The sequence below is a fragment of the Anolis carolinensis genome, chromosome 3 (assembly GCF_035594765.1).
Source record: "Anolis carolinensis isolate JA03-04 chromosome 3, rAnoCar3.1.pri, whole genome shotgun sequence".
Classification (NCBI taxonomy): domain Eukaryota; kingdom Metazoa; phylum Chordata; class Lepidosauria; order Squamata; family Dactyloidae; genus Anolis; species Anolis carolinensis.
In genome coordinates, this window is record NC_085843.1 from 14,263,547 (window position 1) to 14,282,502 (window position 18,956).

Genomic DNA, 18,956 nt, shown 5'->3' on the forward strand with positions numbered 1-18,956 from the left:
ATTGGTAGAACATGTCTTCCTTTTCTTTTATGAAATCCTATAAGCACAATCTTTTGGTCTGTCTTGGCAATTACAAGGCAATTACAATGTTGTTAATTGGAGCTCCTTTCATATTTTTTCACATACTGTATATTCTCATAAGCTTTGCAATTAAAAGCCCACCTTTGGGGCTTTCAAGTGATTAAAGAATTCATGGCTGATTCATCTTTTGCGTTTTAACTGATCCATTTCATAGTCTATCCTATTACAAAACCCACAATGTGTCTGTTTGAGCTCTCACAGGTTCAAATCTTGCAATTTCATCATTAAATGCTGCCATGCTGTTGGAGAAGGTTATGGCCATCTTGAATGCCTTTTTTCATTATTTTACAGTAAAATTCCAGGGGCAAAATGTTATCTATAGTGTATGCATGTATCTTCAAGGCTCCCTTGAGTCCAATTAAAGACTGACTTCCTAGGAGAAGAATTATATACGACTGTTATATTCATCCATTCAATTATTCATTTATTTTCATTTATGCAATTTATATCTTGTCTTCCTGTCATAAAATGACACTCAAATCAAGCAGATAAAGTGGTAATAGGATTTGGTTGTGGAAGGAAAACAGGGTCAACACAAGGAAGAAAGTAGGCTCATTTAAAATAGTGTTAGAGAAAAGTTACCATGTTCTGCGAAAAAAGCAAATCAATGAATCCTACAAATCAAGCCTGTGCTCTCAATAGAAGCCAAGAGGAATAGAGAACATCATACTTTGGCCATGTTGTGAGAAGATATGACTTCCTAGAAAAGATAACAGTGCTTGGAAAGCTAGAAGGCATTAGAAAAAGAAGACCACAGTACAGATGATGATAATAATAATAATAATCATCACCATCATCATCATCATCACCATCACCATCATCATCATCCATTGGAACTTATGCCACAAATACCATCTGCCTGTGACAGGATCACAAGCCTGAAAAAGTTACTGAAAATGAGCACATCAAACTACTCTGGGACTTCCGAATTCAGACTGAAAAGAGCTTTGGAGCACAATACTTCTGACTTCACAATCTAGTCTAAACTGCTTTGAGTCTCCTTGTGGAGAGAAAAAGCGGAGTATAAATAAACATAATAATATATATTCATATCACTTAGTAACATTTACCATTTGTAATCTGGTTTCAACTGTTCTGAAGACAACAAGCATATTATCTACTCATAGTCCTTGAAGAAGGTTTAATGATAGACATGGCCTTGGAACCAAGGATTTCCCAATCTAAAGCTCGGTTTCTTATAAAATATGCTGTACCAGTAATAGATGTGGAGGTTACACAAACATATCTATCTTTTCTTCCATGTGATCTTTAATCTGACAAAAGCATAATATAACTTAATGTAGGGTTTGAAGTCATTTGAAAAGTAGTGCTGCAAAAATGCAAAGACCACCAAAATTATGCATAAATGGGTCATAGGAGCAAACGTGGTGTAGTAGTTTGAAATTATGACTCTGGAGGCCAAAGTTTGAATTCCTGCTCAGTCATGAAAAACCACTAGATAACCTCAGGCAAGTCACTCACACCTCAAAGAGACATAAGGGCAAACCTCTTCTGAACAAATTCTACCCAAAAAAACCCCCATGACAGCTTCACCTTAGGGTCACTGTAAGTCAGAAATGACTTGAAAGCAAACAATAACAACAGCAAAGGCAAATGAAGCCCAAATTCCCTAGAGGCCAAAATAGCTAACCTGAGGCTACTGTCCTGTTTTGTCTTTCAAGAACAGGCTTAAAACACTGTGGTAAGTAAATGAAAACTGCTTTACTTCAGAAAAACATAAAGAACAGCACACTCAGTGGGATAATGCAAAAGGAAGCAAGGAAGTCTTAGGGCAAACACAGTTCTTAGTCTCCGATAAACTCCCAAATCAAATAGCAGTCTTACTTCAGACAAAGAAGCAGCAATAAATCCTTAGGAGCAGTATCCCAGATGCAGACTCAAAGCAGGCACAAGGGGAGCAAAGGCTTAGGCATTAGAGTCAGTTTGTTACCAGCAAATGCTGGCTGCACCTGCTTCTGCTTTATAGCCCTGAGTCCCTCACAGCTGCTAGGGCAGTTCCCAATTACTCAGCTGCATTTCTGGCAGCTATTCTAGCTGAACAACGTCTCTGTTCTGTTTCCTTTCGCTTCTCCTGAAATGCGGGTACTTGCAAAATCTTCTCCTCAGATTCCAACTCACCCTCAGACTCATGAACACTTTCCTGCTCTCCTTCCTCTTCTGAAGAAGAGGAATCCCTAACAGCTACCCTATTTTCGAGATCTCATGATATGACATAACTTACTAAAAAAGATTATAATGTTCAGTAAAGTGGAGGGCAGTCGTAAAAGAGGAAGACCACATTCCAGATGGATAGACCAAATCAAGGAGATCTCAGTTCTGAGTTCACAAGACCTTAGCAGGGTTAAAGTCTGGGTTTCAGGGCAGCTTCTTTTTGGGGAAACATGGTAACACCTTATCACCTGCAAGTCACATCCTTTGTATTTCCATATTTTCTCTGAGTTTATCTATAATCCCCACATCAGTTCTGGCTAAAACTAACTACAGATAAGATCTTATATTGGTTGTACATAGCATACATCTCCATATGTAGAGTTACACTTTGATTGTATTAAGCAACCCTTATGTTGAATGGCAAAGCTATGCAACTGAACCAAGACATCATGAACAATATGTTTCTGTATGTGTAACAGGATGGCATGTGAAAACCAATTTCCCCAATGTTGAACTGCATATTTGTTCCAAATGGAGTAAAAATGTCCAATCACTGCCACAGAGGAATGTCCACATCTGTAAGAGATTACCAGGACAATTAGTTTAGACCGCTAATGACCAAGAGTTCATTCTTCTATTTTTTGAAGAGCATCAGCAATTCAGATTCAGGCATGTTGAACTGCAGTTATGAGAGCAGAGTTTTCTGAGCAGTTGGCGATTTTAATTCAAAAGCGCACCTGCTTACACAAAATCAGTTGAGATACTTCAAATCTCCATTGGCAAAAATATAAGAAATAATTATCCTACTGTTGTCTTCTAATTACGGTGCTGATGAGAAATTACAGAGTTTTTTAAATGAAAGGAGTACCAGCAAATAACATTTCCTTTGCAATTGTCAAGAAGGAATAAAAGAGACATTCAGGAAGGAGGGAGATTACCAAACAGAAGATGAATGCAAATCTAATGGCATCTCTAGATAGGATTTTTGGATTGCACTGTAAGAGTGTTTGTTGTGCCTTATGAAAGCAAAAAAGGCCTGCAACTCATTATGGGAAGAATCTTTTCATGTTAAGTAGGGCACCTACATTTCTGCAATTACTTGTCCCTTCAGATTATCTCTGCTAGTCATAGAGGATATTAAAATATTACTATCACTGTTCTAGGCATTCTTCTCTCCCGTCTTTATCAAATGCATGGTGTTTTCTGTATTTAAAACTGTATTGAAAAGCTCTCTGTAAACACACATTAATTTATAACCTCAGAGGTGTATAAAACATTCACAGAATTTCCTCCTGCGCTATTTCCTCTTAAAGTTGCCATTAATAAAGACATTTAGAAAAGCAATTGCTTCTTTCCAGTTATATCTGGCACATTTATTTTTCATGCCCAGATCTAAAGAATTCAGAAACATGTAAGAGATGTCCTGCTCAATCAAATCAGAGATTCTCAACAGAAGCCAGCCAAAAGAAGCAAGTGCTCAGAGAGACAAGAAAAAAGCTGTTGAAATGTGGGTTCAGCTGTTATCTCAACCATTAAGCACATTGAGTAACCTTTGACTGCCATGTATAGTCCGCCTACCCTATTTTATGAAGGCCATCCCTATCATTCGAAATAGAGAACTTCTGTCCACAGGTCAAATAATGTCTCACTATTTTGAAACCTATTTTGGCTTGGCCTTGAAGGACTTGGGGGTGACAACGGCTGACAGAGAGCTCTGGTGTGGGCTGGTCCGTGAAGTTACGAAGAGTCAGAAACAACTTAACAAATAAACAACAACATTTTGAAAGCACAATAGAGTTGTATACATAGTACAGCTTAAGTATACATTAACTGGAATTCTGAAATCTGAAATACAGGCAGTCCCCATGTTACAAACAAGGTTGGTTCTGTAGGTTTGTCTACAGTTGAATTTGTATGTACAGTAAGTTCGAACAGATACATTTTTAAGTGTAACTCCAGGCAAACATATGTTTGTTTGTTTGTTTATTTATTTACAGTATTTATATTCCGCCCTTCTCACCCCAAAGGGCAGATAACAGAACAAATATATGGCAAACATTCTATGCCAATTATACAATAAGACAGACAACAGATAGAGGTATTCTATAGGCTTTTTCCCATCTTTTCGGCATCTTTGGAGGCTGTGCTCAGTTCTGGCCACAGGAGGGTGCTGCTTCTCCATCTCCTTGCCAAATAGCATTCTTTGTACATACACTTTTCCTTCTTTTTCTGATTGAAATGCCACTGTTCCTAAAATACCTCTCCACTTTAATGCAGTTCCTATTTATCTACTCACAATGCTGTTTTCAATCTTCTAGGTGGGTGTGATGTCTCATGGGCCATGTAGTCCCGTTCCTAGTACTATTGTGGCAGATGAAGAGGAAAACTTGGGTTTCCCACCGTTTCAGCCAGAATTGGAGCCCTTGCACCTGCAAGATGTTTGCCCACAAGAAGTCAGCCAAACAAGCCTTGAGCAGAAATCTCCCCCATTTTCTCGCCGGGATTATTATAATCGAGATAGAGGCGCTAGGGAGGCGAATCGCAGAAGCGCCAGGATTGCTGCCAGACAATTAGCTGATTAAGCCTGTTTCCCTTGGGAAATCTTAAGGAGTCATGCATCTGGACACAGTATGGGTTTCGTTTCTTGTTCCCCAGGGAAAGTGTTCCTTGGCGGGAAAACAAGATCCTATATAGGTGTTTACCCGCAAGGAAATCCTTGCGGAGTCAATTCGTCAGCTTCGGGAGTGAGATCGTGTGTGGACTACGCTACTCCAGTTCCCTGTTTCCCGGACCTTGCCACAGACCTTGTTCTAGTTCCAAGCCTGCCTTGTCCCCGGATCTTGCCACGGACCTCGTTCTTGCTTCTTGCCTCTTGTTGCCACGTATCAAGCCTTGTTTGCCAAGAATCTAGTTTGCTTCCAGCCTTGTTGTCAAGCTCCATTGGACTAAAGGACCCTGTCATTTCCCCACACTTTGCTTGGCAAAGTGTGTGTTTCGGTTATTGGATTATAACTTTGGACTCTAATATCACATATTGGACATTGTTTTCCTGGACTATATTTGACCTTTCCTGAAAGGTCTACTTCTGAACTATATTCTTCACTTGTTTTTATTGACTTTATATATTCCTTTAATAAAGATATTAGATAGATTCTGGTCTCTGCGCATGGTTATTGGTGCTCTGCAGCCTGGGTCCTGACAGTGGGGAGGAGCTGGGCTGAAGGTCAGGAGCTCACCCTGACCCAACTTCAAACTGTCAACCTTCCGTTGGCAAGCAAGATTTACTGCAGCTGCAGCTGGTGATTAACACGCTGTGCTAAATCTGGCACTTTTATATATCTTTTAGCTTTGGGTAGCATAGGGAAGTGGTGTTTGTTTTGCTGTCTGTGCCCCTGTTCAGAAGATTTCACATCACTTTATGTCCCTGTGATAATTAGATTTTGAAAAATTTGGCTTGTGTGAAGATAAAGCTTCAGTAGAGACCCCTTTTCTCAATGATAACAATTCTTTCAGGAGTGAATTTTTTTTCCTAGGGGTAGATTACTATCACTTCCCATTGTCTCACCCATGTTCTTAACTGTGAGTCCTTTTATTATTTATTTACTTTTATCCCACTTTTCACCTACAAATGGGACTCATCTGTAAGTCAGATGTTTGTAATTTGGGGACTAATAATAATAATAATAATAATAATAATAAACTTTATTTATACCCCGCCACCATCTCCCCGTGGGGACTCGGGGAGGCTCACAATGTTACAAAAGTAACAGCGCAAATATATTAACAATATACACAGTTTAAAACACAAGAAGATGATAAAACAGAAGTTAAAAAAAGGTTTATACAACAGTAATAATATCAAACAACCACCAATGCAATTCAGTCTACCTGTACTCCAAAATCCAAAATTGTCCACATGAATGAGTGAGCCCTTTCTGATGGTTCAATGTACATAAACTTTGATTCATGCCCAAAATTTAAAAATATTGTGTGCAAAATGACCTTTGGTTTATGTGTATAAGATATATAGGAGCCATAAATGAATGTTGTGTTTAGACTTGGGTTCCACATCCAATAGATCTTATTATGAACATGTATGCTAATATAAATATTCCAAAACCTGAAAAATCCATAATCCCAAACACTTTTTGGATAAGGGATGCTCAACCTGATGTAGCCCCATGTAAGCCGCCCCGAGTCCCCGTTGGGGAGATGGTGGTGGGATATAAATAAAGTTATTATTATTATTATTATTATTATTGTTGTTGTTGTTGTTGTTGTTGTTGTTGTTGTTGTAGTAATATGAGCCTGATAATTTATGGAGAGCCCATGCATCAGGGGACTTTGCCATTGCCTTCATCAAAAATATAGCTAACAGTACCTGGTATTCATCTATGGTCTCCCATCTAAGTACCAACCAAGAGTGTGTTTGAGTATGCACCTTCAAGATATTTTGTTGACATAGGACTTTTTAAGGATATGAACATTCACAGGTAGTTTTGCCAGTGCCTTCCTCTGAAAATAGGAGACAGAGCAACAGATTCATCCAACCAGAAAAGGGATTCCACCTAAACATTATGAAGAACTGCCCGACAGTAACAGCTGTTTGACAGTGGGATATGCTGGATTGCCATCTGTCAGGAGTGCCATGACTGTACTTTCCTTTACAGCAGGAGATTGTACTGAATGGCCCTTGTAATCTCTTCGAACTCTATGATTCTGTGAAATATAGGCTATATCACCAATGGTGATATTCCAGCCAAGTACTTACCAGGGCCGACTCTGCTTAGTTTCCAACATCTGGAGCATTTAGGTCAGGGGTCCCCAAACTAAGGCCCGGGGGCCGGATGCGGCCCTCCAAGGTAATTTACCTGGCCCTCGCCCTCATTTATAATATAATATTTTTATATCCATTTTAATAATATAATATATTGTATATACATATAATACTGATAATAATATTATCATTTTATACAATACAATACTAACAATAATATCATATAATAATATTAATTATATGTTATATATTACATATAATATTACAGTATAGTGGTATAGTTCAATATAGTATAATGCCAATATTGTGCTATGCTAATAATATAATATATTGTATGTACATACAGCTGCTCTGAGTTCCCTTCGGGGTGAGAAGGGCGGGATATAAATGTAGTAAATAAATGTAGTAAATGAATAAATAATTAATTTTGGACTTAGGCTCACCCAAAGTCTGAAATGACTTGAAGACACACAACAACAACAACAATCCTAATTAACCTGACTATCTCATTGGCCAGAAGCAGGCCCACACTTCCTATTGAAATCCTGATAGGTTTATGTTAGTTAAAATTATTTTCATTTTTAAATATTGTATTGTTCTTTCATTGTTATTATTGTTGTTTTGCACTACATATAAGATATGTGCAGTGTGCATAGGAATTGGTTCGGTTTTTTCCCCCAAATGATAATTCGGCCCCTCAACAGTCTGAAGGATTGTGGACCGGCCCTCTGCTTTAAAAGTTTGAGGACCCCTGGTTTAGGTTATCCATGGCTCAAATGATTTGGATAAACCTGATCTATGCAGCTACTCAAGGATATTTCCCAATGCATTTTACCACAAGATGTCACTCTAATCATCAGTATTCTTTAGGAAATCAACTAGGTAGAAAGGCAAGAAATCATACCCTAGGCCACTGTATTATTTAAAAAGCATGGGCAGAACAGACAAAATATCTTGATCTTAATGACACCCCCTAAGGGAAGTTGTTACAGAACGAAGAAAGAAGAGGAAGGAAGAAAGAGATTGCTGACATAGCATCACAGCTTAAATCTTAGCTGTAAGTTCAGTGAAGTTCTAGTAAACTTCTGTTTCCTGGCCTTGGTATACCACTAAAGACAGGATCATCCATAACATAATATTTTAGATTGTGATGTATGGTTGTGAACGTTAGATCATGAAGAAAGTTGACTGGGAGGGATCAATTCATTTCAAATGTGGTGCAGCAGGAAAGTCCTACAGATACTGTAGAATGCCAAACTCTGACCCGAAAGCAAAAATCACTAAACTGAGGCAGCCATACTTTGGACATATCCTGACCTTTTGGAAAAGATGACAGTGCTTGGTAAAATGGAAGGCAGAATGAAAAGAAGAACACACTCAAGGTGCATTGATTCAACAAAGAATATCACTGCCTAAAGACTTCATCACATTGAGCTGGAGAAAACGAGGGGAAGCGGGGGAAAGGGTGGAGTTGCGTGGGGTTCTGTCTTTAAAGAAGACGAAGAATTTACTCACTCCCATCACATTAAGATTGCCTCCTCCAGCTTCTAACTCAACCTTCCAGGATTTCAATTATTTATCCTTTTTAAAATAGCGATGATGATGATGATGATGATGATGATGATGATGATGATGATGATGATGATGATGATGATGATGCATGGAAAGTTTCTTGACAAAATTGAAGGAAAAGCTGATAAGGAGGAGACCTGGCTATGGCTCATGAATGGGACCCTGAAGAAGGAGCCAGAAGGCCTGATCCTTGCAGCCCAGGAGCAAGCCATCAGAACAAATGCAATTAAGGCCAAGATCGAAAAATCAGCTAATGATCCAAAATGCAGACTGTGCAAGGAAACCGACAAAACCATTGATCATATCCTCAGCTGCTATAAGAAAATCGCACAGACAGGCTACAAACAGAAGCACAACTATGTGGCCCAAATGATTCATTGTAACTTATGCCTCAAGTACCACCTACCAGCAGTAAAGAACTGGTGGGAATCACAAACCTGCAAAAGTATTGGAAAATGAGAATGCAAAGATACTGTGGGACTTCCGAATCCAGACTGACAAAGTTCTGGAACACAACACACCAGACATCACAGTTGTGGAAAAGAAAAAGGTTTGGATAATTGATGTCGCCATCCCAGGTGACAGTCGCATTGACGAAAAACAACAGGAAAAACTCAGCCGCTATCAGGACCTCAAGATTGAACTTCAAAGACTCTGGCAGAAACAAGTGCAGGTGGTCCTGGTGGTGATGGACACATTGGGTGCCGTGCCAAAAGATCTCAGCCGGCATTTGGAAACAATAGAAATTGACAAAATTACGATCTGCCAACTGTAAAAGGCCACCCTACTGGGATTTGCGCACATCATCCGAAAATACATCACACAGTCCTAGACACTTGGGAAGTGTTCGACTTGTGATTTTGTGAAACGAAATCCAGCATATCTATCTTGTTTGCTTTGTCATACTAATAATAATAATAATAATAATAATAATAATAATAATAATAATAATACCTTTATTTTTGTACCCCGAAGGGACTCAGGGCGGCTAACATGGGGCCAAGTCCAAGCAATTACAATAAAACAAAATAAAATGCATACAAGACACGCAACAACGTCAAGTAAAATGCTTATACAATAACATGGTAAAACAATAAAATAGTAACAATGACATAATAAAAAAGCGTATAAAAACAGAATTAATCGAGGGCAAGCTGGGCCAAAGTGCGAGGAGTGAAAATTGTAAAATCCATGGATGAGGTAAAGTGCTGCATTTAGTGGGAAACTCGGGTGCGATAAACAATGAGGTTATTCTTACCTAAGGGATAAGATAAAGTGCATCAGAACAACAATTGATACTGAGAAGGGACCTGACATGGAAATTAATTATTCATTCTTCAAAAGCACACCGGAAAAGACAAGTTTTTAAACTTTTCCTAAAGGCTGCCATAGTGGGTGCTTGCCTAATCTCTCTGGGGAGCGAGTTCCAGAGCTGAGGGGCCACCACGGAGAAGGCCCTCACCCTTGTCCTCACAACCGTGCTTGTGACAGAGGTGGGAGGGAGAGGAGGGCCTCTCCCGAAGGGATCGCGCAGGTTGGTAGGGGGAACATAGACGGATCCCGAACTATTCAGGGCTTTGTGATAACCTACACCTTGAATTGGAATTGGAAATTGAACGTCAGCCAATGAAGTTTCTTAAACAGGGGGTTGACCGCTCCCTGTAATTGCTGCTAATGTTTGCAGTCATAGGACAGGCCGCCTGTCAATCATTATTAAGTTTGGTTCCACCCCTTGTTCAGGGCTCTGGGAGAGAAGGAGCCATTTTTAAGTCAGTCTCACTTAAGGAAGCTAAGCTATAGGACGTAGACCAGCTCTTCCCATAAAAAAGCTTCATATCTCAATAACATCCGGGGATATAGAACATCCAAGAAAACAGAAACAGAAATTCCAGGGGGAAAAGGTCCCAAAAGCTCTGGCTGAGAGCTTACAGCCTCTCAGCCTCACAGCTCCTGAGGGAAACAGCCCTAAAGTTTCCAAAGAAACCTCGGCGAGAGAACAGCATCACAGATTCACGGAACCCCAGCTGAAACATCTGCAAACCTTGGCTGGTAGATCTACTCGATGCCCAGACGCATTTGGAATCGGTAGTAGGTCCCACATCAGCTAGGCTCATATGATAGACAGCCTGGGAGAGGTTATAAGGGGATTTTCTTCTTACAGAGAAAATATAGTTATCCCAAGCCAATTGCCCGTCCCCTGAGGACAAGATTGAAAAGCCAACAGTTTATTAAGGAAACCTTGAAGTGTTATTTGACTCCTTGAAGATTTATTATTTGTTCATCAATAAAGATTTTGTTATTTCATTAAAGACTCAAAAGGCCATCCTTTTCAGGGAAATCCTCAAGAACCTCTCTTTAGGTGCCCTGGCTTCCCGCTGGGCATAAAGTATATGTCCTATACAAAAGACAATAGTTACAGGCCCAGCGCGTGACAAAACCTAGCCTATTCCTACTGATCAACTGTTGCTAAGAGTACAGAAACAATATACAGTAGAGTCTCACTTATCCAACACTCACTTATCCAACATTCTGGATTATCCAACGTATTTTTGTAGTCAATGTTTTCAAAACATCGTGATATTTTGGTGCTAAATTCGTAAATACAGTAATTATTACATAGCATTACTGCGTATTGAACTACTTTTTCTGTCAAATTTGTTGTATAACATGGTGTTTTGGTGCTTAATTTGTAAAATCATAACCTAATTTGATGTTTAATAGGCTTTTCTTTCATCCCTCCTTATTATCCAACATATTCACTTATCCAACGTTCTGCCGGCCCATTTATGTTGGATAAGTGAAACTCTACTGTAATAGTTAAGTTCTTGAACAATGTATTATAAGGGTGCAAGCAACTCACATTATAATGCAATTCACATTACAACTGCATCAGAAAATGTGGTGGGTTGAACCAATTATCCTGGCAGTATTGAAGATATTTATGAAGATAGGTACCGTAGGTGAGCTAATGCACGCATTTTTTACTTCTTTCTTTTCGTTTTTGCTATAATTAACACACTTCAGCTATTTTAAACTATATCTAAAAGTGGGATTGTTAAAAAATGTTCATCTTGTTTCCTGGAGTAATATTGTCAGATGGAGCAATTATTAATGTATTCGGGGGATATTTATTTTAAAAAACTGTAAAATGGGACATGACAAAACTATTACTAAATCTCGCACACTAGTCAAGAGCACTATTACACATTTATCATTAGATGACTCTTCTTCTGTCTGTCTGCCTGTCTGTCTATTATGATGTCCAGGGCTTTCATTAGATATCAGCCATACAAGGTACTGACATTTCTCACTGTATCTGTGAGGTCTCTTTGATGAAAGTGATCTGAGTAGTTCTGTATCTGCATTGAACCTTCCCTAGGTGGGCATTAATCACAGCAACACCTAAGCAACACAAAATATATATACACTAGTTATTAAATAAAAGACCTCTTCAAACTGAGTGTACATTGGTGCCATCTACAGTGTGGTAAAGAAGGTTTGAATTTTAGACTATGATCCTGATGATCAGGTTTCAAATTCCTGACCAGCCCTGAAACCCATTGGGTGCCCTTGGGCAAGTCACACTCTCTTAGCCTCAAAGGAATGCACTGGCAAATCACTTCTGAACAAATCATGCCAAGTAAACCCTGTGATTGGATCACCTTTGGATCACCATAGATCAGAAATTACTTGAAGGAACACAATAACAACAATGTCAAGTCATGGTAGGAATGGAGAGTGTTCCATCTCCCAGGGTTTTGATTTTACAAGTTGCCCATAGTTGCAGGAATAGCACCTGTTTACATTTCTTCCAGGGCTGTTGCAGATTCTGCAGCAACCTAATAGTTTAGCCATTAGCAGAGTTTGTAGCCTGTTTGCAAAGCTTTTCTGCTTGCAGCCTGCAAATGTATCTTATTGTTCTGGAGACCACCCCTTTTCCTGGGGAAAGAAGGCTCCATTTTGAGAAGCCTCTTGCCTTCTAGACTGAAGAAGAAAGAACTTAGATGTGTTTGTGTGACCAAGCCAGGCCAACTCTGACAAAGCCATCGTAAGTACTGACCTGCCTTTAAAACCAGTGCTGAGCATAAATAGGGAAAGACCTGCTCTTTCTAAAAATAGTAGCTTAGCACTGGGGCAGAGAACATCTCCGGATTTCTTTGCCACTGGAAGGAGCCCTACCAACTTCACCTCAAAGACTAGCTTTGAGCTTATATAGTGACTAGCTGTGCCCGGCCACACGTTGCTGTGGTGTTGTCTGGTGGTGTTGGTGAGAAATTGTTGAGGTAGTGGTGGTATTGAATGTCTGTTGTATGGTTGTCTTTATGTTTAGTATGCACACTGAAGTGGATTATATGGCAGTGTGGACTCAAGATAATCCAGTGCAAAGCAGATAATATAAGATTATAAATGGGTTATATAGCTGTGTGGAAGGGCCTTGAGTCTACACTGCCATATAATCCAGTTAAAATCTGATAATCTGTGGAAGAGGCCTAAGTGAGGCCTAAGTCTGCCTGTCCCCTGGGCTGAGTAGGTTGCTAGGAGACCAAGTGGGCGGAGCTTAGCCTTCAAACTGGCAGCAATTGGATAAAAACTATTATTCCTCTCCCTGTAATTAGGACTTTATTTTTATTTTATTTTTGTTGTATCAACCTAGAGGCGTGGATGATGGGTTGTGTTGTCAAATTTCGAGGTTGGGGGGGCCTGTAGTTTTGTTGTTTTGTCCGCTGCCCTGATGCCATCACTCTTTTATATATATAGATAGACCTGCTTTTTTGATAGCAGCTCAGGGCTGGGGTAGATGATCTCAGGATCTCTTCGCCTTTGGTGGAAGTTAACCCAGCAACTAAAGGGGAAAAGCAAGAAAGGAACATCTGCAAGGTTTTATAAGTTGGCTATTTTTATTTGCAACCTTAATTACGTGTGCCAAGTCCGCCAAGGACTTTGTGAAAATAAAATTTTGTTTGATTGTTCAACTTGAAATGCCTTTGGTTACTGGGATTTCCAGAACTTCTAAGTAAGGCCCCCGCAGTTCACCTGGGCAAAGGAAGAAGCACATCTTAAAGCTTTAAAAGGTGCCTGGGTGTGACAGCATAGAGAGATATTAAGGACTGAACCTGGGGCTTTTTAATGTAAAAGCATGTTCTCTACCCACTAGACTGAGATCTTTCCCCAGTTTCAGAGATCCAGATTGTATCAGGATCACATACATAATAATTTTTGTATATGTCTCCTCCACTTTATGAAGAGTTTCTCATGTGATTAAATGCCACACTAGCCTTATTTATCCCACCAGACTTATTTATCAAAGTTTAGGTATGATTTATAGTCCTTTTATTACGTCATTTTCATGCCATCAGCAGCATTTCAAGAAAGGATTATCTAAAAATATTACTTGATGACTTCTCTTTTTTCCCAGCTTCACAGGACGTGCCAGAAAGGACTACATTCAGTGGAAAGCGACAATAAAAGCTGACCCAAGTTTTGTATTATGGTCAAGGCCATAAACTCATACATTTCATATTTCACAGATGGAAACTGGGGAACGTGTGGCCAAACAACATAAAAAAGCAAAAAATTATTAATGAAGAAAAGGAGAGGCTATTGGAAATGGCAATTATTCTTCCCACTCCTCTCCTCCTTGCTGAATTGAATGCAATTGAAGGAAGCTGAAGACCAAAAGCAGGGACATTTTAAAGCAACTGAAAAAGTGGGATGACAGAGGAATAATCAGTATGGTCTCTACCAAACTGGGATGGTTGGAAGACATCCATACCTTTCACAGTGATACAAGATTAATCATGCAATAGGGAAGAATTAATGGACACAGCCTTGCCAAAATTAAGCATTTTATACTCCCAGCAAAGGAGTCAAAATTGATTTCAGGAAATTGAAATAAGGGGACCTTTACTTTGTATGCAGTACATACACAACCCAAGGTGATCTTGTCCCCAATGCACAGCAGCTATGAGACCTTAAGGTACACTGTAATATGAAAAGCCTCCCAGTTTTCATTCTCCTCCTTGCAAACCTCTCTTACACAATCCAGCCTCCAAAGAAAAATAAAATATACATTCTAGTAGGCATGTTTTCCCCATTCTGCCTCTTCTTGACATGTTTTCAGATGTAAATCAGGGACTTGCAAGAACACAGCCCCTGGTGAGCCAGACGTTGCCTGCACATTTGACAGGGACTCGTTTCCAGAAAAAGGAAAGAGAGAAAAAGGAAATCTGGCTGCGTGGGATAATCAGGAGAAGCAGAACTAGGCTGGAAAAGAATAGATAAGCAGCCCATGGCCCCTTCCTAATATTCTCGGAAGGATTCGGGGAGGAAAAGAGCCACTTCAGCAAACAAGATGAAATATTCCTTTGAAGTTTAGATACTGCTGTTGGATACCATATCAGCTGGAAAACAAGAGTGATCCATGGTTTAAGTTATAGACTGGAAAGGTGTGTGTATGTGTGTGTGACCACTCAGATTTTGTTAGACTGCAATTCCCACCTGCAATTGGCTGTCTTCCATTTTCCCTCTTCTCTTCTTAACAAACTGGCCTCAAGTGAAGCCCTATAAAAGATCCTTCTGAGCATCCCATCATTCCACAACAGCGGGGAACATGTAGCTAGTGAGCTCCATCTTCACATGTCTATTTTTGTGAGACATTGCAGTCTCAAAGCCATTCTAATTAAATTTTAAATAAAACTGGGCCAACTGTGCTCCGGAAAGCTGGATTCACCAGAAGAAGGGGGGTTCCCAAGCACCCAACGCATCGCTGGCTACCCAGCGATGCGTGGGTTATTTGAAAAGAGTTCATCAGGACCAAAGAGGATTGGGCAGTGGGCTGGGGGTTAAGCACACTATAAACCACTATTATAAAGGAAAAATTAAAAAGATAATTATTTTCCATCATCTGTTGGATTCAGAGTGCTCTGAAGTTGTGAGTGAACTATAATTCCCAGCATCCAAGGTCAATCACTCCCAAAGTCCACCAGTATTCACAGTGGGCCATGTTGGGCCTGTGTGCCAAGTTTGGTCCAGATCTGTCACTTGCTGGATTCAGTGTTCTTTTAGATTGCAGGTGATCTATACATCCCATTCCGTACAACTCCTATAAATCTTGGTGAATTCTCCCCAAACCTCTCCAGTATGTTCAGTTGCTGATCAATTCCTCAGTTTGCTTTGTGCCATAGAAAAGAATAGGAAAGGGTTAAGGGAGAGGAAGTGTGCGGGGTCATGCAAATGAAGAGAGAAAGGGACACTGGGATGTGCTCGCTGTAACCTGCAATGTCCTGGGAGGGAGTGACTTGGCGGCTCCTCAGCACTGGGAACTATAGCCTGTTTCTGGAGGCCGGAGGCTGTCTGTGTGAGTGGACACCGGTGCCACATACACATACAGATTTTCACATTTATTATGTGTGTAGGTAGATTATATCCCCCCCCCAATATGAAAACAGAGCAACTTCAAAGTGTGGCCAAGATGGCAAAAGTTCTTAATGAGGAGGAATACACAAACTAGGAGAAGCTGCAGCAGTTTGCTTTTGCCTAAGCCTGCTGGGAAGGGCAAGGCTCTGTCTCCTCCTCCTCTTTGCCCTGCTGAGTTAACTGAGGACCTTATCACACACCCACAGAAAACGCCTTTTGAGTAGACAGTTTAAGAAGTCTAGATGAGGACTGGATACATACCCTTCCCATCACACCTGCTTCTCTCCATTCCATATCTAATCAAATAATGAGTTTTTGATTTATCACACAAGCCGAGGGATGACTCCTCCCTACCCGTTTGATGTTCCTCTATGTCACTGTCTTCCCCTTTTAAAAAAATTGGCAGATTTGCACAACTCCGTTCTTTTGTCCCAATGCAGAAACAATGAAAACTCTTTTATTCCTACAAATCTGCTCGAATTCATACATACATTTAAACTTTTTTTTTAAAGGAAACAATTAAGGGAAAGCAGTGGCTTTACTTACAGGGGTTTTTTTTGCCACTGGACGAGTACCGTCAACCATTTTGGCAAAGGAGAATTGAGCAGGATGAAAAGACCAACCTCAAAACACACAGCAAAAGACACATCACTGGCACAGAGGGTGAGCTGTGCCTCTGATGCACATAAAGAAATAAAAGATGAGTGAAGTCTATTATGTCTCATTTTACAAAAGGTATTGCCTATGAGTGCCTACAGGTTTCCTATGAAACCGACCATGAGTCAAGTCATAGGGCCCGAAGGTACAAATAGACAAAGTGTGTCAGAGACAGGGTATAGGACTATGGACTTCATCCCACGCTGGCTTGAGAAATTGTCCTGGGTGACTGAGATAGTGTCAACATTCGCTTCCTGATGGTTCATTGTACTCATTATACTTTGTTTCATGCACAAAATAATTTAAAATATTTCATAAATCTACCTTCAAGCTATGCCTGTGAAGTGCATATAAAACACACATGAATGTTGTTGTTTACACTTGGTTTTCATCTCCAAGATTTCTCATTATGTATGTAAACAAAATACAGGTATTGCCAAACACAACATGGTCTAAAATCCAAAATCACTTCTGGCTCCAAACATTTCAGACAAATGAAAGTTTATTTACTTTATCTGCTTAAAAGAACAAAAAAAAATAGAGATTCCACAAAACACAAGCATCCATAGATTGGGTTTGTTTGTTTTTCAACTGGAGACTAATGTACCAGGACAAAGCTGACACAGATGCTAGTAACCTAATTCAGCGTTCCACTTGGAAAACACAAGCATGAGAAAGTACATCGCTGTGCTATGCTTCAAAAAGAGCGGAGAGATGTGTCATTCTTTAGCAGCAGGGTTTATCTGAGTTTTAGAAAAACCGACAGAGATTAGATTTTTACCTAATACTGCGTAAGATGATTACAGCTATTTGCAGCGCATTAATTCCCGCTGGACACAAAATGATGTTTTATAGAGGCAGTTTTACGCACAAGCAGGCACACACATACTCCTCTCCCGCACAAACACACACTTATATTGCTGCCTGCAAATCCCTTGCCTCTGTTGTCATTCCAGAGTAGAGCTCTCTAAGCTGAAATACCAGGCACTTGCTTTAATGATAAGTGTACACAGCAAAGAGGCAGCTGGGAAGAGGAGCGGGTCCACCATCCAAACTGTGTCCACTCATTCATTCTTGCCTCCCACAGATGAGGCAGCAGAAGGGCTGAAACTCTAACTTATGAATCAAGAAAAGCTTCCAGATCAACACTTGCCTCTGTCACTAATTTAATAGATGCTTTAGAGCACAGTGTTCATCTCATATAGCTGGTCCACTGCATCAACAGATGCTTGATCTCTGCGTTTCAACTATCCTGTGTATATGTATAGATATAGCTATATAGATATAGACAGAGGTAGGTATTTTTCAAGTGTAGGCAAACAGAATTTTGGCATCCCCCCCCCCAAACCAATCACTGAAAAATAAAAGCGTTGGATAAGCGAAAATGTTGGATAATAAGGAGGGATTAAGGAAAAGCCTATTAAACATCAAATTACATTAAGATTTTACAAATTAAGCACCAAAACATCATGTTTTACAATTACCCCTCCCTGATGACTTGACATTTTTTCTGCACCTTGCCCAGATCTTTTGATCCAACTCATGTTTTTAACATTATTTTGTATATTGACTTTTTTATGACTGTTTTTATCCATGTTGATGTTTTATTGTTGGGTGATTTGTTTATTGCTTTTGTTTTGATTTTGTGCTGTTGTGTCCGGGCATAGCCCCATGTAAGCCGCCCCGAGTCCCTTCGGGGAGATGGGGCGGGGTATAAGAATAAAGTTGTTGTTGTTATTATTATTATTATTATTATTATTATTATTATTATTATTATTAATCAACAGAAAAAGCAGTCTCGACTGCGCCCCCATGTTGATGTTTTATTGTTGGGTGATTTGTTTATTGCTTTTGTTTTGATTTTGTGCTGTTGTGTCTGGGCATAGCCCCATGTAAGCCGCCCCAAGTCCCTTCGGGGAGATGGGGCGGGGTATAAGAATAAAGTTATTATTATTATTATTATTATTATTCAACAGAAAAAGCAGTCTCGACTGCGGCGGCCCCATATGTTTTGTGCCCAAAGCAACCACTTAATTTGCCTCATTGGAATATAGATATAAAGATCGATAGATAGATAGATAGATAGATAGACAGACAGATATCCTTGTGGAGCCCCTGGTGGCGCAGCTTGTTAAAGTGCTGAACTGCTGAACTTGCGGACCAAAAGGTTGCAGGTTCGAATCCGGGGAGCAGAGTGAGCAGCCTCTGTTAGCCCTACCTTCTGCCAACCTAGCAGTTCGAAAACATGCAAATGTGAGTAGATCAATAGGTACTGCTCCGG

General features: G+C 39.9%; 1 protein-coding gene and 1 long non-coding RNA gene across 14 annotated transcripts in view; both read right to left on the reverse strand.

The window, feature by feature from the left end:
- Positions 1-18,956, reverse strand: part of dlg2 (discs large MAGUK scaffold protein 2) — a 1,295,060-nt gene that overhangs the window by 1,227,073 nt on the left and 49,031 nt on the right. The gene's annotated exons all lie outside the window — the stretch shown is intronic.
- The window catches only part of LOC134297976 (uncharacterized), a 58,055-nt gene that overhangs the window by 22,641 nt on the left and 16,458 nt on the right, over positions 1-18,956 (reverse strand). The window contains exon 2 of the long non-coding RNA XR_010004930.1: positions 1-18,956. This exon is cut by the window's right edge and continues 15,797 nt beyond it. This is a non-coding gene — a long non-coding RNA (uncharacterized LOC134297976).